This window comes from Xenopus laevis, chromosome 4S (assembly GCF_017654675.1).
Source record: "Xenopus laevis strain J_2021 chromosome 4S, Xenopus_laevis_v10.1, whole genome shotgun sequence".
Taxonomy (NCBI): Eukaryota; Metazoa; Chordata; class Amphibia; order Anura; family Pipidae; genus Xenopus; species Xenopus laevis.
The window spans coordinates 89485450-89512429 of NC_054378.1; positions in this window are offsets into that span (position 1 = coordinate 89485450).

The window sequence follows — 26980 nt, forward strand, 5'->3', positions numbered from 1 at the left end:
CCCCTGAATCAGTTGTACAGGCTCATACATTAAATAGATTTAAGAAGGGGTTGGATAGTTTTTTAGCAAGGAAGGGAATACAGGGTAATGGAAGATAGTTCATAGTACAAGTTGATCCAGGGACTGATTCAATTGCCATCTCAGGGGCAGATTTACTAAACGGTGAAATGGCTACCGCTAGTGACAAATCGCCAGAAATCCAATCCGCAGGAACATCTGCAATTCACTAACAGGCGCAGATGACAATTCGCTAGCGAAAGAGACCGTCACTAGTGCTAATTCATACTCTATCGCAAAGTGAATTTTCGCTCGAGCGAATGATCGTTCCTCCGCAAATTCACTAAAGTGCAGATTTTACTGAACGTTACCTCTTTCGCCAGAGTTGACTTCGCCACCTCCGAAAATGAAGCTAGATCTTCCTCAATCTGATGTCACTTACATCATATCCTGTCTGCGAAAATGCATTAAAGTTGAGAAAACGCTGGTGACTTTTCCTTTTTTTTAAGCGGGATTGCCTGTAAAAGTCCTGACTTTTTTGGGTTAACTTTTTCCCCAGACATTTGAGGGACATGGAACATTCATTTTACAGTGGACTCATGTCTTCTGCATTACATGATCTCTTTTGTCTTTATTAAGTTTCCCTGGACATTTGTAATAAAAAGTGGCCACTTCAAGCATTTGCACTAACATCTCTAATAAAAACGTCCATACAACTTTAATGTATCCGCCCTATTCAAATTGACCTAAGCGTAAGATCACTAGCGACTTTTCGCTAGGCATAAATGAACAATAGCTTCACTATGAAATGCTCGCACTGAAGAAGTATCGCTAGTGAAAAGTCTCCATCGTTCGGTGCCCAGGACACAACTTCACATTTTAGTGAGTTAGCGAAGTGGTAATGAATTTGCGTCTGGCGATGTGTGCGAAGTGGTTGCTGGTGACAATTTGCCCTTTAGTAAATCTGCTCCTTGGAATAAGGAAGACATTTTTACCCCAAAGAAAATTGGAGAGGCTTTGAATAGGGTTTTTGCCTTCCTCTGGATCAACTAGCAGTTAGGCAGGTTATAAGTGTTTGTGTGTGTGTGTGTGTTTCTTTTTTCAACCCTACTTACAATGTACAGTAATTTATACTTATGTATAGTAAAAGTAGCTGTAACAGGGTCCAACTTTTCAAGTGACCTCACTTCAGGAAGCCAGGGCATGTGAAAATGCAATAATGGCCAATAAAAACAGTATCATTCACATGGGGAACATTTTTTTTTTTATAATTTTTCTACTGTGAAAAATGTGTGCTATAATCGATTGTAAAATATACATATATGTTTAATGACTGCCCAGTGTGTACAGTTTGGATAACTATCACATGCTATTTATTTCACATTATTATATTTCACCTCTGGGTTATTTTTTGCTGGTTGTTCAATATTACTGCATCATTGGACAGATGAGTAGCATGGAAAATGAGTTGAATAGTTTGTGACCACTACCTGAATCTCTAACCATGTGACTTTCTTGACTATTTCATCTACTATATTGCAATTATGTAGTATTTCAGGTAATGTACATTTCCTCCATTCCACTGTTCTTTTATTAAGCATTGCTAACAAGTTCCTTTGAGCATCATGATGAAGAATATGGAATCAAATTTATCCAATTCTACCATTTTCAGAGGTGTATTTTTGTACTTTAAATCCTCTGTACGCAAAGAGACCTTTTCCACCACCTTCCACTGCACACACACTACCAGGATATAAATTACCCATCTTCTTATTCACAGCCTGTGGGCAATTCTCAGACTTTCTACATCAATTCTGTTCTCGCTTCATTTGTATCCAGATGAAAGTAGAGTCTTTTAACTCAGAAACTGATGCATAATATCCTTCTCCGGAAAGTCATCTTCTGAGTAAATCAGTAAAATTACAATTTAAGATATATACAGTATATATATATATATATAAAAATACTGCAGGGGAGACTCTCAATACTCAATCACATATTTACGTGTCATCCATTAGCTGCATCAGTTTTAATTTTTTTATGGATCAATATTATAGTCAGCAGAACAAACCCTGCAAATATAGAGGGAGATTCTTTTACATTTCTTGCTTCGATTGCAATCTCTCCATTCCTGCAGCTTCCACTAGTGATGGGCGAATTTATTCTCCAGGTGCAAATTCACATAGAATTTCCGCATTTCGTGCTGGCGACAATTCTGACGCTGGTGACAATTAAAGCTGCCCATTAACCTTAATGTGTGTCAAAATTTGCGTTACGCAAATTTTCCGATGTTTTGTGAATTTCATGGGAAATTCTAAAATTTTTCACCGAAGCTAAACGGGAGAAATCCACCCATCACTAGCTTCCAAAAGAATTTCTGGGTGCCCCAAAATGCCTCACAACTTTGGGTGCTATGATAATACAGTATCGCCATTTATCACACCAGGTAGGATATAGAGCAATGTAATATTTGTATTATATAGAACAAGTTCCTATTTTTTATTATCTTTATTCTGTAGTCTTAGAACTCTGCTGTATTCCAGAGAAATGTATAGTTAGCAGACAAAAAATTTACATAAGTTGGAAATGAAATTCCATATAGCTCAGAATTACGGGAAGGCCATCCGTCATAGATTCCCTTTTATCCAAATAATCCAAATTTTTTAAAATGATAACTAGGATAAAATGAATTCTTCTTGTAAATGAAACCGGCCTATTGGGTTAATTTGATGTTTGAATGATGTTCTAGTTATCCAGAAAACCCCTGGTCCCAAGCATTCTGGAAAACAGGTCCCATACATGTACTACAGAATGGTGACAAGAGCATGTTCAATAATGTTTCAATCATGAAAATGATGCAAGGAAAACACATAAGGGGGCAGGGTAAAATTTCTATCATATCAGGTCAATGAATTGCACAATTTATACTCATTCTACTGGTAGTCAGAAATTATAGCATTATAGTGTTACATGTTCACATGGTTACAATGTAATTGTAAAAGTAATTAACTATTTAAAGGAGAACTAAACCTAAAAATTTATTTGGCCAGTAATAATGTAAGGCATGTATGGGGGAATGTAATATGTTTAGTTAGGGCAGAAAACATTCCCAACACCTTTGGGAATGTTAGCGACCAAGTTTGCCCCATTTTCGACTGATTAAAGACATCGACGACTTCCTCACAAAGTTTGCAACAAAATTGCGTTTGTGAACATTAGTAGTGTATGTAATAACATTTCGAATCAAAAAACCTTTGTTTTTTGGAGACAAAATATTTAACGAAACTCCAGAGCAGGTGTTTGCAAAGGTTCGCAATGCGCAATCAAGATTCACAATGCAATTAAAGCCTAATGAAGAATATAATATTGTGACAGGAGAATTTTGATTTGCAAAGTTTAGCTCTTTGCGAATTTTATTACATTTCCCCCATAATGCACTAACCTGTAAATTCATCATCTCTGTATCAGTACTTTTCCAAGCCCTCAAAGTTATCAAAGGACAGATTGATTATACATTTAAGCCCAATTAAAAAACTGAGCATCTGATGAGCCATGATGCACAGCAAACCAATACATGAATACTTTTTAGTATATGTAGATCAACATGTTTATTTTTAGATCTGTTTATGTGAGCTCCTGCGCCATTTAACACCCTTGAGCCTGATTTAATTATCATACAAACAGGCAAGAAGAACATATGTGCTATATTATATTGGTTTAAAGGGGTTGTTCACCTTCAAACAACTAGTTGTTATCAGATAGATCACCAGAAATAACGACTTTTTCCAATGACTTTCTATTTTCTATGTGTCACGGTTTTTCTAATATTGAAGTATAAAGTGTCATTTCTCTCCTTCTGAAGCAGCTCTGGGAGGGGGGGTCGCCGATCCTGTAAACTGTTCTAAATGGATACATTTAGTTGATACATTTCTTATCTTTGTCCCTGCTGAGCAGAATCTCTGGGTTTCATTACAGGCAGCTGTTAGAATTGATACAATTGTTGCTAATACTCCAGAGATGCTGCTGAGAAATGTATCAACTAAATGTTGCAAAATTGTAACAGTTCAGAATCTGCACCTGGATTACTGAGCTGTCAGACTCAAACACCAGAGACAGGAACATTCAACTTTAAACTTAGATTTTGGAAAAAACGTATAAAATAAATAATGGAAAGTAATTGGAAAAAGTCATTATTTCTAGGGAACAATCTAAAAACAACTAAATTGAAAAAAGTGTTTGGAAGGTGAACAACCCCTTTAAGATCTTTGGTAGTATTATATAGTAAACATACAGTGCTATTTTGAGAATCAGCAGACAAGAACTGGAAATTTTTAGAGAGGGCTAGATTAATAGAAAGATGGAGTATATTATTAAAATTCTTTCAAATATAGTTCCTATTCATAGAGCACCTGAGAATGAACAGGTGGGAGTTTGTTTATGCAACACACTGATATGCCTGCTGACATACGTGTAAGAGCAGAGAGAAATCAAGCTGCAATAAAAGCCATGACTTGCATCAAATAAAACACTGTCACATCTACTGGATAAGAAAAAAATATTACCATAACTGACAAGAAATAATGATGTTTTATTAATATTTGGACCCAAATGCTCCTTTGTCTTATTCCAACCTGCATGGCTTAGAGGCTTTGGGGCACATTTACTTAGGTCTTAGGGGGTCACCACTGAACTCATGGGGGCAAATTCACTAAAGGACGAAGCGCCTAACGCTAGCGTTAATTCGCTAGCATATCGCATTTTCGTTAATTCGCCGATTCACTAATGGACACTGGCATAAATTCGCTAGTGTTACTTTGCACCCTTACGCCTGGCGAATTTGCGCAACGGACGTAACTACGCAAATTCACTAACGCGCGCATTGTTCTGAACGCTACCTTTTATGCAAGACTTCCTTCGCCACCTCAGACCAGGCGAAGCGCAATAGAGTAGATAGGGATTTCTTCAAAAATAGTTTTTTCTATATTATGGGTAATAGGCTGAAAAAGATCGAAAAAATTTTTGGGGCTCCCCTCCTTCCCCCCTACATTTCCTAACTCATGGCAACTGAACTATACAGTGGGCACATGTGTAGGGCAAAATAAACATTTTATTTGATGTTTTGAAGGTTTCCCAGGCATTTGTAGTGCTGATACGTATTCCTCCATTGAAATTTGAATTTGGCGCCGTATGCAAATTAACCATCGCTAGCGTAACTTCGCTTCGCTTATCGAATCAACGCTAGTGCAACTTCGCAACCTTACGCTACCCCTGAGTGCAACTTTGGATTTTAGTGAATTTGCGAATCGCTGGCGAAACTACGCCTGGCGAAGTGCGGCGAAGTTACGCCTGGCGCAACTATGAATCTTAGTGAATGTCCCACTTGGTTTCTCTCTATCTTACAACCTCAAAGAAAGTATCACTCAGGGCAGTTTTATTTACCCAAACATTCTGCAAATATCATCAGAAAACAATCTCCCCTGATGCCTCTCAGCCTTGTCTATGAATGACACCCCCATACTGGGTCGATCCATTGTGATCAGTACACAAATGAAACCATTTTATTTAAGGCTTGTCTGCAGACATTGAAGTCACTATAAACTGGTATTGAAATACAAAAAAATGAAGAGTTATAATAGAAGTAAACTAACAATCGTCCATTTGATTAATAACAATTTATACTGAGGCTTGTTTTTGCAGCACATTTACCAGTCTTTAGATGACTTTATGGGGCCGATTCATCAATAGTCGAATATTGAGGGTTAATTAACCCTCGATATTCGACTGGGAACTAAAATCGTTCGACTTCGAATATCGAAGTCGAACGATTTTGCGCAAATCCTGCGATCGATTAAATCCTTCGAATCGAACGATTCGAGGGATTTTAATCCAACGATCGAAGGAAAATCCTTCGATCAAAAAATCACAGGCAAGCCTATGGGGACCTTCCCCATAGGCTAACATTGACTTCGGTAGGTTTTATCTACCGAAGTAGGTGGTCGAAGTATTTTTTAAAGAGACAGTACTTCGATTATCGAATGGTCGAATAGTCGAACGATTTTTACTTCGAATCGCTCGAATCGTTCGAATTTGAACGAATTTAACCAATTCGATGGTCGAAGTACCCAAAAAATACTTCGAAATTCGAAGTTTTTTACATTCGAATTCTTCACTCGAATTTTGTAAATCTGCCCCTATGTGTCACTCTTACATTCCAACTCGGACTCCTCATTCATTCTTCATGCAGTTTTACTGAGGGTCATAACAATCACAGCCAAGTGCTGAGTGTAGTCTGCAAGGGTATAATTCTGTTTTCATGTGCACATATAGATGTAATACTGATTTGTCCATTACATCCTGATTCCTGTAAATTCCATCTGACAATATACACAAGTATCTCTTTTGGAGTTGTAACAAAATATCTGTGGGGGGCTCTGTGCTAGCAACACTGGAGGATAAATTGTTGTATTGTAGCAGAATTCGGCTTAATGTGTGTAGGAAAAGATCAGAACTTCTCCCTCTCTTCACTCACAGCACGGCATCGCTGAATCTTCTTTCTTTCATAGCAAAAAAACCCTCTGGAACATCAGAGCCATGGAAATGAATCACCATTCTACCAGGAATTTGCACAGTGTTTGGCTCTGGAAGGTAACCTTGGCTTCAAAGTGAAGCTTGGTCTGAGCCATCCTGAGCAAGCAGAATGTGCAGCTGCTGCCAAGACGAGGTTACTTTTGTTTTTGGAAAAAAAGTCCCTTACTATTGATTCCCAGGTTTCTTTGAACAAACTTTTGAAACAAAGCGATTTTATTTCGAAAATAATACAGCTACTTTGAAATTCATAAGGATAAACTTTTCTTTTGAGTATAAGTATAAAATATGTAAGTTACAAGCTATAAGGAGAAAGCTATTTAGTGAGATTGTAAATATAAATAGAGAGAGAGAGAGAGAGAGAAAGAGAGAGAGAGAGAGAGAGAGAGAGAGAGGTGATGAATAAATTAAATATATAACAATAGATTGCTATAGAGTTGGCAAGTAAGTATACAGAATCTGTATAATAATATCAAGCAAAGTGATGAACAATGACCGAATTAGGTAGTAACGAGATGCAATTTAGCCCAAGTACTGTAACTCATAGCAATAAAATAATTTTCATAGTTTGAAATAAAATATAGGATAACGGTAGTGGGATTTACACAACAGATGAATGGCAAAGGCAGCCTATCCTTAAAGGAGAAGGAAAGGCTAAAATGAAGTAGGCTTTATGAGAAAGGTCTATATAAATACACCAGTTAACCCTCAAAGTAATGTTGCTCTGAGTCCTCTGTCAAATGAAACACAGCATTTCTTTCCTTTTATTGTGTACACATGGGCTTCTGTATCAGACTTCCTGTTTTCTGCATAAACCTCCAGGGCAGGGCTTGAGCATGCTCAGTTTGCTCCTCTCCCCCTCCCTCCTCCCATACCTGCTGTAATCTGAGCTCAGAGCTGTAAGCGAGCAGGGAGAGACTCAGGCAGGAAGTGATGTCACACTAACCTTATATGGCAGCTTCTATCCTAAACAAACAGAGACAATGTCTAGAGCTGTCTAGTAAAGCATTCTGCAGAATAAATATAGCATTCTAGCTTGCACTATTGTGGCTAATCTGTTGGCAATAAACTGTCTTGGAGCTTTCCTTCTCCTTTAACACTTACACCAAACACCAAAAGATTTCAGCCTTTTGAATCTGCCTTGCTAAATTGTAATTATTACACATGTTCAGGGCAAAATAGGATGAATCAATCACAAAGGAATGAAGAAGGAACTTTGAAGTTGAAGGCAGGTTGAAAACTGCCTGTAGGCATTGAAACACTACAACACCAACAGACCATTGCACTTGTGTGGAGCACTAATACAATGTTTGTCTGATCTGACCAGATCAGCGCTCATTGCTCACACATACTGAAGCAATCTGTTTGGGGCCTGTTATCTCATGTGTAGGCTTCTTGAACAATAATGGAGTGATAGGTGCCAAATATGCAGCCTTGTCATACAGAACTCCATTTTATTCAAGGTTCTTAAAGGAAAACTATACTGCCAAAATAATACTTAAGCAACAGATAGTTTATATCACATTTAGTGCCATATTAATAAATATTACCAAACTGGAATATATATTTAAGTAAATATTGCCCTTTTATATACTTTCCAATGAGCCACCATTTTGTGAAATTCTCTGTGCTGCCTCAGACATCACCTGACCAGAAATGCTACAGCTCTAACTGTAACTGGAAGACTATGGAAGTGTGTCCATTAACTGGTTCATGTGAACTAACCTGTATTGGTTGTTTGGTTTGTTTGTGAACACTGTGAATCGTAGGATCCCAGCAACAGCAAATTTTTATTTAAGATTACCCAATGTCACATATTACTAAAAAAAAGTACATTATCTAATGGAATAAGTCCGGTTTTGGTTGTTGTAAAGAAACCTGTAGCACCCACAGAAATTCCAATTCATAAAAGGAACCACAGCAACAACAAAAAAGATCTGATTTACTTTTTAAAATATTGGGTATACTATCTAAGCCTAACAATTTGCAGTGGTAGAAAACGTAAGTGTCTCTGTTTACAGCTTCAGGGCTGACTAAGTTGTATATTTTAGGTCTTCTGAAGACATGAAACATATCTTTTGGCTGCTCAGTCATCCAATAAATAGTGTAATTCTGTTACTATAAACATATGAAACAAAACATATAGCCTTATTAATGTGTCTTAAACACAGGCCCTGGGCAGCTAAGCAGGAAATAAAGAAAGAGAAAATTTAGTGCACTTGATAACTCTTATTAAAAGGGAAAAGAGCTGTCCGCTGCTCCAGCAGATTTACTGATCTATAAAGATAATGCAGGTCCTACAGTATCGATATTTCTTACAGATTACACCATTTACAAATCATGATGGTATTTCTGTATGCATAGAAAATGTGCACCATAAGAGATATTAAGTGAATGTCTATAACCATGAGCAGCAACGCAATCTTTCTTAGAAATTAATAGAGGCTACAACCAATAAAACAACACAGAATTCATTCATTTTAAACTTGTAGTAGCAATGAAAAAGAAGCCTAAAGGACACCTAAAGATTCCACGCCATTGAACAGAAAGGTGCTCCAGCACACAAAGCAGATGAACTCATTCTGAACACTGGTATCTATAATTGCTAAAACTGTTTGAAAAATCACGATAGAATTACTGGGAATCAGGAATGCGCTAAATATTTTGGACCATTTTGCTGTAAAAAAAAAAAAAAGTCTGAATCGAATGCATAGTAATAAAAAATGTGTGGTTTGAAAAATGTTGCACAAAAAAACACCCATTTACTTTTAGTTTTGAGTATCTGACTAGCTGCTTGTCCAAAAAGCTAATTGTTCTTTAAAACACTTACACTTAGGTCAATTTAAATAGGGTGGCTACATATAGGTCTTATATGTGTATTTATTAGAGATGTTGGTGCAAATGCTTGAAGTGGTCACTTATTATTAAAAATGGCCAAGGAAGCAAAATAAAACAAAAGTGATTCTCTATTGTCCTAGACATGAGTCCACCCGAAAAAATAAATGTGGCAAGACCTTCAAAAGGTTAAAAAAAAAAAAAAAAATATATATATATATATATATATATATATATATATACACACAAAAAAAAAGAATGAAGCTCATCCATGTGTTGCAATTAAAATAAGTCTGGTGCATGGGTGCGTGGCTTATATCATATTCTGATATCCCATTTATTTGGTAAGACGTCATGCCAAATAAAGAGAGAAGCAGATATGGTCTTTCTCCTCCCAAAGAAAATACCCTATATATATATATATATATATATATATATATATATATATATATATATATATATATATATATTTAACAGTTACATCTTTTAAACATATAAAAACATAAACATAAAAACAGCGTTTTAACTTTTTTTATGACTTTTTTGCATACAGGATATGATGTCACTGACATAAGATTGAAGAGGATGTAACTTCATCTTATCAGTTCACCAGGTATAACCTGGTGAAGCAGACTCTGACAAAAGGTGTAACGTAATGGAAAAGTCAAAAAAGTGAATTTGCAGAGTGACAATCGTTTGCCTGAGCAAAAATTTGCCTGGACAACAGGTGCGAAACTTCGTTAATGAATGCATTCGCTAAACGATTGTCCTCTACACCTGTAAATTGGCGATGTCCCTGCGGATTGGATTTCTGGTGAATTTCTGCTAGCCACAGCCACTTTACCCTTTAGTAAATTTGCCCCTATGTGTGCCTCTATAGAGGATATTTACTCTCCATAGCCTGATTCTGAACACTCACTAAAATATGGTGGTGGAGAAGAAAGGGCCAATTTCCGCTTGTAGAATTCTTTGATATACTATAGTATCAAATGAGTACTGACTACAACATAATGTATGTACACCTGTCTTACTCATTCATACATCCTTGTAAGTAATTTGCGAAGGACTGGGCCTTGGACAGACATCTCTCTCTCTCTGCTTGAGGGATGGACACACACAGACAACCACACACATACCCCAAACTCATGATTCACATATACATTTAGATGCCTATGCATTCATTATACACCTCTTCTAAGGGGTATGGATTCGTGGGTGGAGGGGGCTATTCTGCCACTGCACAGAGTAATGGTAAGGCCCCATCTAGAAAATGCCGTACAGTTTTGGTCCCCAGCGCTCAAACAGGACATTATTGAATTAGAGAGGGTACAGAGAAGGGCAACTAAGCTGGTAGAAGGTATGGAAAATCTTAGCTATGAGGAAAGACTGGCCAAGTTGAGATTGTTCACGCTGGAGAAGAGGCGCTTAAGGGGTGATATGAAAACTCTGTATAAATATATAAGGGGATCATATGATAATCTCTCTAATGCTTTATTTACCAGTAGGTCTTTCCAGCTGACACAAGGTCACCCATTCTGATTAGAAAAAGGGAGGTTCCTTCTAAATATTCGGAAGGGGCTTTTTTGATAATGAGAGCTGTGAAGATGTGGAATTCTCTCCCTGAATCAGTTGTATAGGCTGATACATTAGATAGCTTTAAGAAGGGGTTGGATGGCTTTTTAGCAAGGGAGGGAATACAAGATTTCCAAGTTTCCAAATTTCCAAGCTGAAAATTTGGAAGCGTGCTCTCTGCAGTTTCTGCCAGAAATCTGCAGGGACATAGCCGATTTACTAACAGGTGTAGAGGACAATTTGCTAGCAAAAGAGATCATCACTAATGAAGTTTCGTGCCCTTTCACCAGGCAAATTTTTGATATTGGTTTTCAGGCAGATATCAGACAGGAAGACCTTCCCGATGGCCCAGTATACAGGACAGTAAACTGCTCATTCTGTCTGGAGATGCCTAACACAACAAGTTCCTGCCCCTGTATCATATAACCCAACTGCTACTAGCAAGGCAACCTGCAGTAATTTACAGTAAGCATGTCCGGAATTGGTCTCATGCAAAAGGAACAAATGGAATTTTATGTACAGTAGCTCATAAAACCAACTGATGGTATATAAACATTACTGAGATAATACGAGTGTTTATGGCATAATAACTGTGAAATTGCATTAGGAGGTAATAGAATTAGGATTGTATTTAACAGTGCAGAAATAAAACTTTTACATTCTAACACGGCTGATATCCATGTATTAACATGTTCATTACAGCAGATGAAAGAATATGTTTAAAGAGCCTTTTAGGAAACAGGCAATTTGCAACATGCACTTTCAAGAAAATTGGATTTGGTTTATTGCAGAATAGTAACAAGGTTTTTTTAAAATTAGTGTCCATGATAACTGTTGACATCACTATTTAAAGGGGACCTGTTACCCAGACCTTTCAAATTAAACATGAAAACCAAATTCTTTATCTTATTGAAGCATCCATACCTGTTATAAAGGTATTTAAGGGGCAGATTTATCAAGGGTCGAATTTCTAAGTACAAAAAACTTCAAAATTCGACCATCGAATTGAAAAACGTAGAATATCGAATTCAAAGTGTTTTCAACGAATTTGTAATTGTACGATCGAATAAAAAAACGTTCGAACGATTTTAGCGTACGATCAAAGGATTTTTATTCGATGTGTAAAGACTTTAAAAAAGTTTGTAGACGTTCCCCATAGGCTAACATAGCAATTTGGCATGTTTAATTTGGCGAAGTATTGAAGTCTACGTTTTTTAAAGAGACAGTACTTCGATTATCGAATGGTCGAAAATGCAAACAATTTTTACTTCGAATCGAAGTCGGAGTAAATTCAAAGTCGTAGTATCCTATGATGGAAGTATCCAAAAAATTACTTTGAATTTCAAATACTTCGGAAATTCCCTCGAATTCACTTCGACCCTTTATAAATCTGCCCCTAAATGTCTCATCTGTCCAGGTCCGGACTGAGAATTAAAAATAGGCCCTGGGATTTCAGGCACACAGAGACCCAATCAGCCCACATAGAGGCCCAAACAAACCCCCACCAGCCCACTAAATACTGACTTTCTATGGTTCCTTATAGCAGCCCCTCTGGCATTTGGCAGAACCCACAGATTGCCAGTCCGGGCCTGCATCTGTCAATCATATATTGCCTGCCATGCCTCTATTGTGCTCTTCCTTGATGTCACTGCACTCCTCACATTCTCATTTTCTTCCTCCATATTATATATATATATATATATATATATATATATATATATATATATATATATATATATATATATATATATTCTGACTAGGGCCGTTTCTGAGGTGGTTCCTGCAATGCCAAACCTCCTTTCATCCGCTTACCTGTCTGGATGGATGCCGCAACACTAGTATGGAATTTTAAAGTGGAATTTCCCGGATTGAAAACTGGAAATTCTGCGCTTTTTGGTAAACCATTTGGAAATGTCATCTGAGGCCTTGATTCTGGCACATAAACATATATTACATTCTGCCAGATAAAGAAGATTGATGCAAAGCATGTTTTAATAACGACATTCATAAAATTGCAGCTGGCTGCTTGCTGAGATTATGAATTCCCAGACCGAAGGAAACAAAATTTAAATACTTATATAGTATAAGTTATGTTTATTTTGCTTGACTAACGAAATATAAAAAGAGTTTGTAATTATTTTACCTGTGTCTTGTAGGTTAATTGGCTTCTGTCAAAATTCACACTAATACTTGTGTGTTTATACAGCATGCTGTAAACTGTATTGGGACAGACAGCAGCTTCAGACTTGTCAACTGGGATACCAGGAGAAATTTTGGTGGGCCCCCACTGCTCCGTGTCTGTTAGGCAACAGGTGTGTAAATGGCAGGTAAAGGTTTGCAAAAGTTGGTAGGTGATGGGGGCTAAGTGTGGTTGGCACAGGTTGGGGGATGGTCACGGTGAGGGGTCCTGTAGATCAGGTCCTCCACTATGCCCTAGGGTCTTTAGTCCAAAACTTGCAGGTTAGATATAACAACAATAATAATAATAAGTTTGTAAGCTAAATTCTTGCTTCACATCAAAACAAGCTTTTTTTAGCTATATGATCATGATGTCACAGACTAATAAAGAAGCACAGACAGCGGGCTAGGTATAATTTATAATCCTGGTACAGCTAGGCTTTATGTAAATTCTATCATTTAAATTTAAAAATAATTTAAAACTAAAATAAAAGCATTTTTTTTAACTTGGGCTACAGGATAGTTATCAGCATTATAAATGATAAAAGTGTCAATCTATATTCCAGAGCTTGATGCTCAGTCTGTTAGAAAAACTTTGATTGGAATATACAATAATAGCATCCTGAATTTAAGTTTCACAGGAACCAGGTTAACTGATCATCCATATACAGTAGGAAAGTTATAGGAAAGTGGATGAAAAAATGCCTACATAGCTGGATATGTACTTTATGGGGAGAAGTAAAATATCAGGTAGATTGCCACTTACTGATTCATTGTTAGCCCTTCTCTAGAATATCATGTTTGATTCTGGAGACTGCATCGGCAATAGGTCATAAATAATTTAAAGGAATTCACTAATGGGCCGTTTTAATAGAGCAAGGGTTTCCTGATTCATTTTATAAGAGCAAATTGAAAGAAGTCTATCTGCATTGCTTGATGGAGAGGGTGATGTCACAGAAGCCTAAATATAGATTCTGTAAACTTTAGATCTGACACATTTTTCAAGAAATTAGAGAATGGAAAGGGCCTGTTCTAAAATTAGAGGATGAAATCTATACTATAAATGCATAAATAGATATCAATTCATCAACCATTCTGGATGTGCTGAAAAAAGATGCCCTAGTATACAGTTAAACAAAGTGGAATGAGTCTATCTGAAGAAACAAACAACCAAATTGTGTGGCCCTCTACATGTATAAACTAACAGCACAATGATCTATGGATTAGTTCGCAAGATACCAGTTCCTGTGCGGCAGCATCAGGTGCCACAGATTTAAATTTAGTCCCATGAGGCTGCCTGGGGAAAATCTTCAACTACATGTGTAATACAGTACCATATGTGCCTAATAGCCTATGGGTCTAAATGGGACTACATTGCTTTTAGCCTGCATTGCTTTGGAAAACCACTGAGACACTGAGAAACAAAGAAACTCTTGTTGGGCATTGGTGTAAGTAGGATCAGCATCTCTCCCATTGGACCTTATTTTCAGCATTCATTAATTCCATTAACACAAAATAATAATATAGATTTCTCCATGAATGTATTTTTCTCTACAAACAAGGGGAAATAATTGACGTGAGAGAAGGCAAATAATAATCAAAAAGTTTCCCATCGCTAAAAAACAAAAAAAGGAAAGGGGGTAAGACGATAAAAAAATAAAATTGGGAGTAGAAGGGAAAGACAACAAGGCAGATGATAATATAAACTGAGGAGAACAGAAAACACATCTGAGTATTTTGCACCAAATTACCAAATTTGAACCAATCCAGCACATCAGGACTAAAGCCATTTTGCCATTATCACTGGTTATCCTGCCTTTTTTCATGGAAACTGAACGCACCTTCTACTTTCTATTTTGTCACCTGTCTGATTAACTCCCGGGGTGTTTCTGTCAGTCTGCTGACATTAAATTTGTAAACTAAAATGTGTTGGATCCAGTTAATTGAAGTTTACAATTACTAGTATTTTTTCATAAGATGTTCCCATTTTTTGTGTAATAGATGATAGTATTACAGATTAAATGTACCTGATACAGAACAATAACTGCAAAGTCATCTGACATATGCTTTTCACATAATAGTGAGTCCATTAATGTTTTTACTACTGGGCATTTGTCTTTATCACAGGGTTATCAGTGGCATGTCTAGTAGTTTCTTGGTTTTTTTGCAGTTTGGTCTGTCTATAGGCCTTTTATTCTTCTGTCCCTTCCCCCTCCAGATTATTGTGGGTCTGCTGTCTTTACTGATGCACCACTAAAAGTTGTCATCCATAATAATCATTTTATCTTGTATATTTGGCTACTGTCAAGGGTTAGATAGGTGCTGTGGAGGCAGAGGAGGAAGGTGAGTCCTTAGACAGGGACTGGTTGTGCCCACAGAACACATAAAGGGAAAGGCAGGAACAGGGTGAAGGGGGGCGATGAATCAGACAAGACTGGGTGTAGAGGGCGATACGTTAGACTGGATAGGAAGATGAGGGTGAAAAGTCAGGACAGGATCCGACTGGATAGGAGCAGGATGGAGCAGGCATAGTACAGGAACAGACTGGATGGGAAAGGATGGTGCGAGCATAGATCGATATAGGACGATGTGGGCATAGATCGATACAGGACTGAGCGGGCATAGATCAGAACAGGCTGGATCGGATGGGACAGGACGGAGCAGACATAGAGTAGATCAGACTGAGGACTGGAGAGCAGAAGGACAGGATAGGACTGGACCGGACAGCAAGAAGGGATTCTCTGGTGAAAGTTGTGAATATCAAGCTTTGAACAAACAATTTCCAACTGGCAAATAAGTAGCAAATTGGTATCTCTTGGAAACTCTTGTTCAGTTAGCATACAATAAATACTTGAACAAAGATACAAAGACAATAACTACTTTCGTGACTGATGTCCACAAATCAGCTAAAAGAACAAAGTCAATTTGCACAATGTCTCAACCTTTCTGTTCTCAAGGCATTCTTTCTTCTTCAAAACTTCACTTCCTATTCTATACATACTTTTATTTTAGCAAAGCCTCTGCTGAAAGGCTTTTCCATAAACAGTGCTTCTCTCATCTTTATACTATAGCCATTCCTCTTGAGATCCTACACTAGAACTTCAGAAAGCTACACAAGAGATTTAGCTGAGATACACTATGCAGTCAGGCAGCATGAGCCAGCTTTAATCAAAGAGATGGCTTGCATGGGAAAGCCTTATGAAGGCATGGTACTCTGAGGAAAAAGAAGGCAAGCAACAAAAACAAGTTGGCCCAAGCCAAAATGGAAGTTGTAATAGATTTTAAATGAAGTAGGCTGTTCAAATCAGAGATGTGATGTCTTTCCGACCCCAAAAAAGAAATCCAAAATATAAATACTTGTTGTAAATCAGCAGTGCCTAGATATTACAATAATTATAGGCTACAATTGTCAGGAACTTCCTGGTTTAGAACCACGTACCTGGCTGTGCTCCTCTTGCCTGAGTTTACCCATTTTCTGACATTGAAATCACCTCTTTTGTACGTTTCTGGGCTCCAGGTGAGTATTCCAGCATGAGTGGGGCCTTTAAGAGAAATCCATGCAAGAGACCTTGTGGTTCTCCTGAAAATGATTAAAAAATCAAAAAAAGGTGAAGAAAGTGCTAGAAAGTTTTGTAATAGTTTGCTCTAGAAATGAGAGGCAGGACCAGGGCAGTTATTAAAGCAGCCAGAGGCTCCGACCAAGGGGGAAAATTCACTAAAACGTGACGCGGCTAACGATAGCACAAATTTGCCAGCGTGATGTCATTTCGTTACTTCACCGATTTACTAACAGGTGCTGGTGTAAATTCACTAGCGAAGTGGACCTACTCTATCGCTACTTCGCACCCTTACGCCAGCCGAAGTTGCGCTATGGCAAAGGGACGTAACTACGCTAATTCACTAACTTGCTCAATTTACTGAACGTTACCTCTTGCGCCAGACTTGCCTTCGCCACCTCAGACCAGGCGAAGTGCAATAGAGTAGATAGGCTTGCTTCAAAAAAAGTTAAAAAATTTTTCTAAGTCCTAAAAAACAATGGCGTCTTTTACTTTTTTATGGGTGATAGGCTGAAAAATATCGTAAATTGTTTTGGGGGTACCCTCCTTCCCCCCTCCATTTCCTAACATTTGGCACCTAAACTATACAGTGGGCACATGTATAGGGCAAAATAACAACTCTATTTTATTTTATGAAGCTTTCCCAGGATTGTGTAGTGTAATGTATTTGCTGCTACATATACGTCCATTGTACTTTAACTTGGCGCCGTGTGCAAATTAGGCATCGCTAGCGTAACTTCACTTTGCTTGACGAAGTAACGCTAGCGCAACTTTGCTACCTTTCGCCTCGATGAGCGCAATTTAGGATTTTAGTGAATTAGTGGCGAAGTGCGGCGAAGTGCTGCAAAGCCAACGCTGGCACAAATTCGAAGGTAAGTAAATTTGCCCCGAATGTTAGGACCCTGTAGTGTCACCTGCCACAGGGGTCTACATCTGAAATTGTAAGGGGACTATTTATTAAAACTCCATTATATTAATAAAAAAAATGTCCAAACTCCCATCTGCAATGTCTTAATTTACTAACAATTCGGATTGAATGGAATGATGTTTGTATCATCTAATCAGCGCCAGTAAAGAGAATTTGAACCAGTCAATAAAGAGTTATCCAAGAGATATGTTATTTGAGAGATCAAGTTCTGTGTTTGAAGTCAGTGTGGTTAACACCAGTATCATAAGGGTCCATCTGAGAGGAAAGTGTTGCATGTAACCTGTGCTATAATGCGAGATGCAGGGAGTTGGGAATGATCGAGTAAGGTACAAGGTACCAGTTGACAGCAAGTAGGAATTCTGGGAATTGTAGTTTACCAATATCTGTAGGGCTGTTCCTCATTACAACAGAAGAAATATAGATGGGGAAGAGGAAGGGGTCATAAAATTTAGCAAAAAGTATAAAGTGGACTAGAGGACTAGACAGAAATAAATCTATATCACACATAGAGGATAGATGGAAATGTTCTGTGTTATCATGTAGTGGAATTCACTCCCTGCAATTTAAGGACAAGGCTGGACGGATATTTTCATCACAGGACAAATCGAGTAGAATGTTTTATGATCCTTATTTCTCAGCCAGCTATATCCACATGGGGATCTGATCTCTTTGTATTATGCTTATTTTTTATATCTCAGTAGCAATAATCAGAACATTTCTGGTGGTATCTGCAGAAGGTCTGATCAGAGATGACAGGCTATGTTTGCATATAATCCTTAAATGTTTCATTGTCAGCCCTTTGATACCAAAACATTATTGTATTTAGTGAAAAAATCTCTTTTTCCTACCAGTGTAAAGCAATTTCAGAAAGAGATACCCATATATCAAACTCCTCTAGTGTCTGAGGAAAATCCGATTATAGAGACTCCACATGAAAAAAAGCTTCATAATATTTCACTTTCTGCAAAGATCTAAAAGGAGCAGCGCGCTCTTAAAGTGGCAGCATTCTAAAGCCGTTTACTGTTACATTGAACAGCAATTTTCACGCTGAACAAAGCTTAAAATATTAGACTTATAAAGCACAGTTAGGGCTGTGGCTTCAGAACATTAGCGTTGCCAAATAGCGATGGCCGAATTTATTCGCCAGGTTGCGAATTCGCAGCGAATTCCCCCGATTCGCCGCCGGTAAATAAATTTGCGAAACTGCCACAAAAATTCACCGGCATCCATTTTTCGGACGCCAACGCATTTTCGCCGGTGTATGTGCGCTGGCTTTTCGCAAATTTTGCAAGAAATTCGCAAATTTTTCGCACAAAATTTGCCCATCACTATTGCCAAATACTTTTCCAGGAAATAATAAGTGCAATTGCCATTAACTACAATGAGAGGCTTTATGAGTAACGTACAGCTCACAATCACCTGAAAAGGAATCTGTGTACAGTTTTGGGAGGTGAATCACAGACTGTAGGATGCTCATATCATTTTCCACTGAATTCATAAACACAGCTGAGAAATATATTTCAGTTGTGTTAACTGTGATTTTACACATAGTTGCACATTAATGTACTTTAGAAGTTTCACATGAGTAGCATTTACCCAAAGTCATTGTGTAGCTGAAAGAAGATTAGAACAATATTTATTGTGAAAAGCATTTTACAAGGAGATTGGAGATAAAAGAGATGAATACATTCGTAGAATAAATGAAGCGTAATACAGACACCTTTGTTTTCTCTTCAAACCTTCCTTTAGGGAGGCAGAATTTGGACACCTCAAGGGGCAGATTTATTATGTTAAAATAACAGAGTGGAATAATTTGACACACATCGCCAGGCATCAACGGCATAAAAATGGTGTAATTTTCTTTCTGCACTTTTTCTTTGAGCAACTTCCACTGGAACTTACAAAGATCTGAAACAATGTAAAATAACAGCAGCAAATTTGATGTTCGCATGGCCTTGATAAATTTGCCATTTAATTTACACAGTGTTTTATACAGCATAATAAATAGGCCTCCAAGTGGGATGGGGATGGATCAAGGCTTGTGGCTTTAAGTTAATGTGGAAATAAGTCTGAGTGGGTAAAGTTGTACTCAAGTCACAATGGGATACATTTATTGAAAAGCTCCCTGTCTGTGTGGCATATCCTCTTATTTTCTAAATTAGCTCTGCAATGAACATGTATGCATTTCTGACTATTTCATTGTGTTCAAATTGATGCAGTTCCATATATATGGGCAAGGCCAGACATGGCGTTTTTACGTTGCATTTTTAAAAAAGAACAGTCAGGCGTAAATACGCTACTGAAACCACATGCGACCATCAAAATGCATTTTTCATGTGTTTTTCACCACGTAGGATTCTTTTCCCAACATGCACTTCTCATTGTTCTCATTGTTCTCATAGAATTTGGACGCCATATTTAAAATACGCTGCGTATTTATGTAAAGTGTGGTTTCAAACTGTCAGGACTGCCAGAAGTACCCAACCCAGAAGTACCCGATGGCGCTCTTTACATTCCCGGCGGTCACAGTGAAGATCCAAGAAGGCGGCGCCCATGCTGAACACATGGCTGCAGCGTCGCTGCATGATGATGTCATCACTGGTGCCGGGATCTCGTCATAAAAGGGCGCCCAAAACCCTGTGACAGCGCCCAAGAATAGGATTTGCTGCCATTGATCCTGGGGTCCTGTTTGTATTTCCTGATGCCTGCTCCCAGCCTGATTCCAGCCTGATTCCTGCTCCCAGCCTGTTCCTGCTCCTGCCTTGGTTCTGACCCCCTGCCTGAAGTCTTGATATTTGATTCTGATCTGCCTGCCCTCGTTAACTCCTGCCTGTGACCACTACTACTGATTCTGCTTAACCCTTCGGTTACCGCGACCTTGCTCCCTCAAGAGGGCTTCCTCCTTGATCCTGACTACCTCCCTGGAGGGAGCTCCCGGCTCCCTGACACAAACGTGCAGATCCCATAGAGTCTATTGATTTGGTAGTTTCCTGACGTATTGGCGTTTCTGCTAAAAAACGCCAATACTGGCATCCTGTGGTGGATTTCAGTTTGCAAGCGCCCTGTGTGAATTGCCATAGTCCGTTTTCAGTGGTAGTGCAGTTTATGCGTATTTACGCCTGGCTGTTCTTTTTTAAAAATGCAACGTAAAAATGCTGCAAAAACACCACATCTGGCCTTGCCCTAACTGCAAACTGTATATTTGTTTTTGGCACTGGGGTATTCCCAACGGTCAATTTGCTTGTCTATCATATATTACCATATGTTGGCTCCAAAATTCAAATAGAAGGAATGGTATGAAATGAAAACTTCACTGTGCATAGTTCTCATGCTTATAACCCTGATAAATCTTTCATCTACAATGGCTATCCACCCTGTTTATTATTTCCTTCCATTCAAGTTACAGGTGGCCATTTAGTATCTACAATATGTAACTTCCAGAAAGAACTCTATCAATATAGACAATATGTGCCAGTTTGTCTGAATAAACCCTTAGCATAGGGGCTTACAAAAGATATTATACACATATGCATGCTTACAGTGAGGGGATTAGGAGGAAATCCAATGACAACCTAGTTCAAGACATTCAGTTGAGGGAAAGAGGGAGATACATAGTTGTGCAAAAAGTTACATTTGCTTGCTTAACGTAGACCATTGATTAATAACTAGTGATGGGCAAATTTGCGCCGTTTCACTGCACCGAAAAATTTGCGAAACTCGCGAAACAGCGAAAAATTCGCAAAACAAATTCTCGTTTAGGACAAGGAAAGTTATTAATAGTGATGGGCGAATTTATTTGCCATGCGTGAATTTGCGCGAATTTGCGCAATTCTGCGCCATTCATTTTTTATTTGCCGGCGGACCAATTGTGCAAATTCGCCGCAAATTTACGCCTGGCGAATAAATTCGCCCATCACTATTAATAACTTTCCTTGTCCTAACTGTCCTAAATTCAGGTCCCTGCCATTATAAATTGCCCAAGCTGGATTAAAGTTTTTCAGACCTGGTGCTTTGTCTAATTTTTGACTACCTGTTTATTTTAGGACATCTTGATCCTAGCCACCTGCCCTGACAACTTTGCAAACCTTAGTCATACCTTACAGTCAATCAGCCCTGCATACCCACCGCTGCAACCCCCAACCATGTGTGTGTTGAAATAAAGCCTACCTTTTATACCGATGCTGTAGTCTGCTAATCGTGTCCTGGATCAGCGCCGAACGTGATGAGAATATCGAGTGTCTTAGTCATACCTTAGTCCATACCTAGCCATTTACTAGTCTGACCTCTGAGATGAGCAGGCTACTGTTGGTACCACTGCAACGTTCCAGTGCCCCAAAACAATGATGACAAGTGCTGTCAGAGGGGTTCCAAGTACCAGCTCTCAACTGTGATTTCAAACAAAAACTGTTACAGCTAAAGGATTAGGGCATCTGGAAACATTTGCATCTGACTATCACCAGTCTGGAGATATATTATGGAGAGAGTACCGGTATATTTTTTGAAGAACTGGCTACAGGGTTGATGGCCTCATGGCATTAACTTCTGCTTGATTGTAGAAGGGACTACACTCAACTGTGATGGATTAGAATTTTCTACAGTAATTGAAAGAGGTTCTCAAAGTTTATTTGACTCTTTGGTATTGATAGTTTCCTCTAAGGGTATCAGCAAATGACTGTAATATTAACCTACTGATTAGAAAAGACAAAGCTCTCAAAAATGGGATTCATAACTTTAACACTAGTGGATAAAGACCCACGTTCAACTCAGGGGACCAAAGTCTTGCCAGTTTATTGTCTGGCAAGATAAAATCAATCAAAAAAATTACTAAAAAAAATGTGAGTACACAGGAGGTAATCTTAATACTTAATTAACATGCCAATTCTATCTATGCTAGTTCTAGCCGTGCACAGTGGCAGAACTACCAGGGGAGCAGGGGGTGTGATTGCACCAGGGCCCACTGGCAGTTCACAGGCCCTGAGAAGATCACTTCTGGAGGGGGGTGGGGGCCTGGCTGCACAGTTCATACCTGGGCCTGGGCGCTGGCTAGTTACGTTACTGGCCCTGCACCACCGATAAAGTGCTACTGTTGTCATCTTGCATTGCTGTACCTAGAATCTCATAGCCACAGTTCCCCCTTGAGACTATTAATCCCATTCCTGCAGCTGCTGCTGAACAAGGGCATATGTGGTATGTTTGGGGAAGTGCCCCATTCCTCTTAAAGACGCTTGAGAACTTACAGTATGCTACGAAGACATGAGCAAATCAGCATAAAGAGAACTGCAAGCAAAGGGTAGATGAATAAACAAATAGTCAATCTATACCTTTTTCAGCTTCTTTGCATTAAGGATACAAATATTGTTATAATGCATTTTCCAATTACATCTACTGGTAAAGTGCTTTGGGTGTGCTGGGTGTGAGGTGGGATGGACACTTTCTTGTGAGTATGTGAGCTTTCCTCTGAGAAAAAGCCACATGTGAGATCCACAGCTTGGATTACTGAACATCTTATCGACAAAACTATAATTTTGTCATACTGACAAATCTTTACAGAACATTGTCATTTCTATAAAGCAAGCAGCAGTAAATCAGAGCGCACAAAAGAAGGAAAATAGATATAACCATAGAAAATAAATAAACCACAATATTTCAGCGAGAAGCTCAGGAAAAACATTTCCGATAATATGTAATGACAACTAAATATGAAATTGTGCCTGTGAATAATGGATTGCAGCATTAATTGTGTACTCCAGCATTTGCAGTCTACTATCATACTATGATATCAACACTGATATGAACAATTAAATGCACAGTTCTGGGAAAGATAATTGTATGTATAAGCAAGCCTCTGCTTGATCAACACTACAGCATCTCTGGAAACCAAACTTTTAATTAGGTTATTGTTCCTATGAAATGTGGTGCATGTGTTACTATGTATTAGGCTGCATTGTTGTGTGGAGACTTTATTATCTTTAGCACCCTTGCATAGACCATACAGCCAGACCCAGGAGGAAGCGATTGACCTTTGCTAAATTCTGCTTAATGCTGACAGATATGTTTCTTGTTGATGGGGAGAGTCACTCTGACATCTGTTTTCTTAATCATTGAAAACTACAGCCTGATGTAATGGTGTTACTGTTCCTTTAAAGGAGAACTAAGGCCTAATTAAATAAATAGGCTAGAAATGTTGTACATTATGTTTTAGGCTTCTGTACCAGCGCAAGGCAACCACAGACCTTTAGCAGTAAAGATCTGTGGGGCCGATTCACTAAAGGTCATTATTCCTTAACGCACTGTTTTGTGTGTTATTTAAGACGAGTTATTTAAGGAACAATTCATCAAAGTATTTTCGCATGCAGTAATAGACATATCGCAAGCGTTAATTTCTGTACATTGGTATTCTAATAGCATTGCGATACTTAGAGAATAAAATTAATCCTAACTCATTATTCACTAACAGGCGTTACTAAACAACATCAGGTGGATTAATAGAGGAAGATGTAGTGAGGAACTGTAGGACAGCAATTAAAGATCTTTCTGAGGAACTGGAGCCTTACCTACTGCCACTAAAACATTTTCCTGATACCTTGGGCAGGTCCAGAATGCACTGTGTTCTATGTCATGGAATTATTTTAAGTTTCCCATGGAAAGGAATGACTTGAACACTGTAAAAAGAGATTGCACTAATAATGTGTTACTATATCAAATGCCCTAAAATATTGCACTAAATAATGCACAAAATAACGAGTGCTATAAAATACTGCACACAATTCAGCTAAAATGAACGTAAAAATATCACTTCTTAAGTAAGACAAGTAAACTTTTAGTGAATGGATAAGTGATGGGCGAATTAGCGCCGTTTCGCCTAAAAATGTGCGAATTTCCAGGGAAATTCGCAAAATGGCGAAAAATTCGCGAAACGCCAACGCCGTCTCGTTTTTGATGCCGGCGTCCGTTTTTGAATCTTCACGGGCGGTTCGCGAATTTTTTCGCTGGCGGCGAATCCCATCACTAGAATCGATCGTTAATTCTAAAAATATAAGTGGTACCATTTTTATGCCGTGCTATAAATAACACTTACTTTATCAACCTTTAGTGAATCAGCCCCTGTCTCCAAAGATGCTCCAGTAGCTCCCCATCTTCTTTTCTGCTGATTCACTGCACATGCTCTGTGCTGCTGTCACTTACTGAGCTTAGGGACCCACTCACAATATACAGTACACATAGAATAGAAATGTCACAATATAAGGCTGATTAGTAATTAATACAGATAATGACTTCATGGCAGCACAGAAACCAGTGCAATAAGCATCAGAATTTTATAATAAGCCTTGTAGCATCAGTTTATATCACAGGCCAACCTCATTTTTTGCTTGATAATTAGAGACGACCCCTAGGCTTAGCTTCTCAATTTTGACGCAGGCGTTAAAGTCAATGGGCGCCCAAATAGTGTTGATGTATGATGGTTTTGACGCAAGTGCGTCCAAATTTCTTTGGCGCCGTTGGGAGTTTCGCAAATGTATTTGCCAGCAGCGAAACGCAGAAATTCACCTCGAATTTGCGCCTGCCGAATTTATTCGCCCATCACTACCTTACAGTTATTGACTTATCCATGGGAGCATCTTTGTTAAATTTAATGGCTCCTCATCTTTGGGATCAGGAGGAAAGACTGTTAAGCACAATTCAGTAGTTAAGTGTTGCTGCTCCCTGCAGAGATGTAATATGGTCTTATGCAATATGCATAGAGGGGCAGTAAATTCTATTCAAAGCTTTTGCTATGCCCCCAGGGCCACCTTGCACCTAACATCCTAAACAAATAAGCCAATCATGGTACATGTTGCCCCTGCTAAAAAAATAAAGTGTCTGCCAACTTTAAAAAAATTCAAATTTTGCGAGGATAATTCCCTCTGACTTCTACGTGACTCTCAAATACAGTATTCAAGTTTTGCAAAATTTGCAAGTTTTAGCACAAAAAATTGGAATCACAGTAATATCTTGAATCGCGCTTCAGAAAGATGACCCCTTCTACATACAACAATTATTTTATTTCATCAGAAATCCGCCTTCTCACTTATTTGGGATTCTTTCCCTGAAAATTACCTTTTCCTCTGCAAATGAAAATAAAGACAAATACTGTTGGATATTAGCTGATGATGTACCTATGAAATTCAAATTTTTTTAAATGAAACAGTATGATTTCATTATTCACACAATCCCAGGTTCCAGTGTGTTTTTAAGAAACTTTAATATAATGTTTTTGAACCAATAAAAAAATCTTTTGATGTAGAAATCTTTCAAATCTTATTCCCAGGCAGGTATACAGGTATAGGACCAGGAAACGCATTCTTCAGAAAGCTCCGAATTACGGAAAGGCTGTCTTCCATAGACTCCATTTTATCCAAATAATCCAAATTTTTAAAAATTGTAATAACAAAACAGCACATTGTATTTGATCCAAACTAAGATATAATTAATCCTTATTGGAAGCAGAACCAGCCTATTGGGTTTATTTGATGTTTACATGATTTTCTAGGGGCACATTTATTAAGGGTCGAATTGAAAATTGGATTTTTAAATTCAAATTTCAAGTTTATTTTAATGTAATTCGACTAGTGAGTAGTCCAAATTCGATTTGAGTTTAAAAAAAATTGAAATTCCTTTGACTATTCGCCATCTAGAACCTGGCGAATTGGTGTTTTAGCCTATGAGGGACCTCCTACAATCAATTTGGAGTCGTTTGTTGGACTTTTTTGGGTGAAAAAACTTGAATCGATATGAATTCAATTAGAGTTTGCAGCTCAATCCTATTCACCCATTCTTTTTTTTTTAATAAATTTCGATTGGTTGTTTTTCATTCAAATTTCAAGTTTATGGAAGTTGATGGGAGTTTTTACGAACTCCCATAAACTCGAAATTGAACCCTTTATAAATCTGACCCTTAATGTACAGTATGAAGATCCAAATTACAGAAAGATCCCTTATTCGTCAAAGCCCAGTGTGAAATCTATATTCGACCAGCGCAGGACATTTGTCGGTGAGATTTCACTGACAGATGCTAAGAAGTCATTACAATAGTGACGCAGAACACAATCTACACAATTACACAAGGTGACTGACAAATACCCCATGGACATTTTACACGGACACTTCACTCCTATAATTACTTTTGATGGTCTGAAGTTCCACACAGCTCATTTTTAATGTAGAACTTACAGGCAGAAACGTATCCTGTTCTATTTAGAAAGTTAAAAAAAAAGTAATGCATAACAAATATCAATGTTTCCATTTTCTGAAAGGACCTGTAAAGGGATTATTCTAAATATACAGTGCA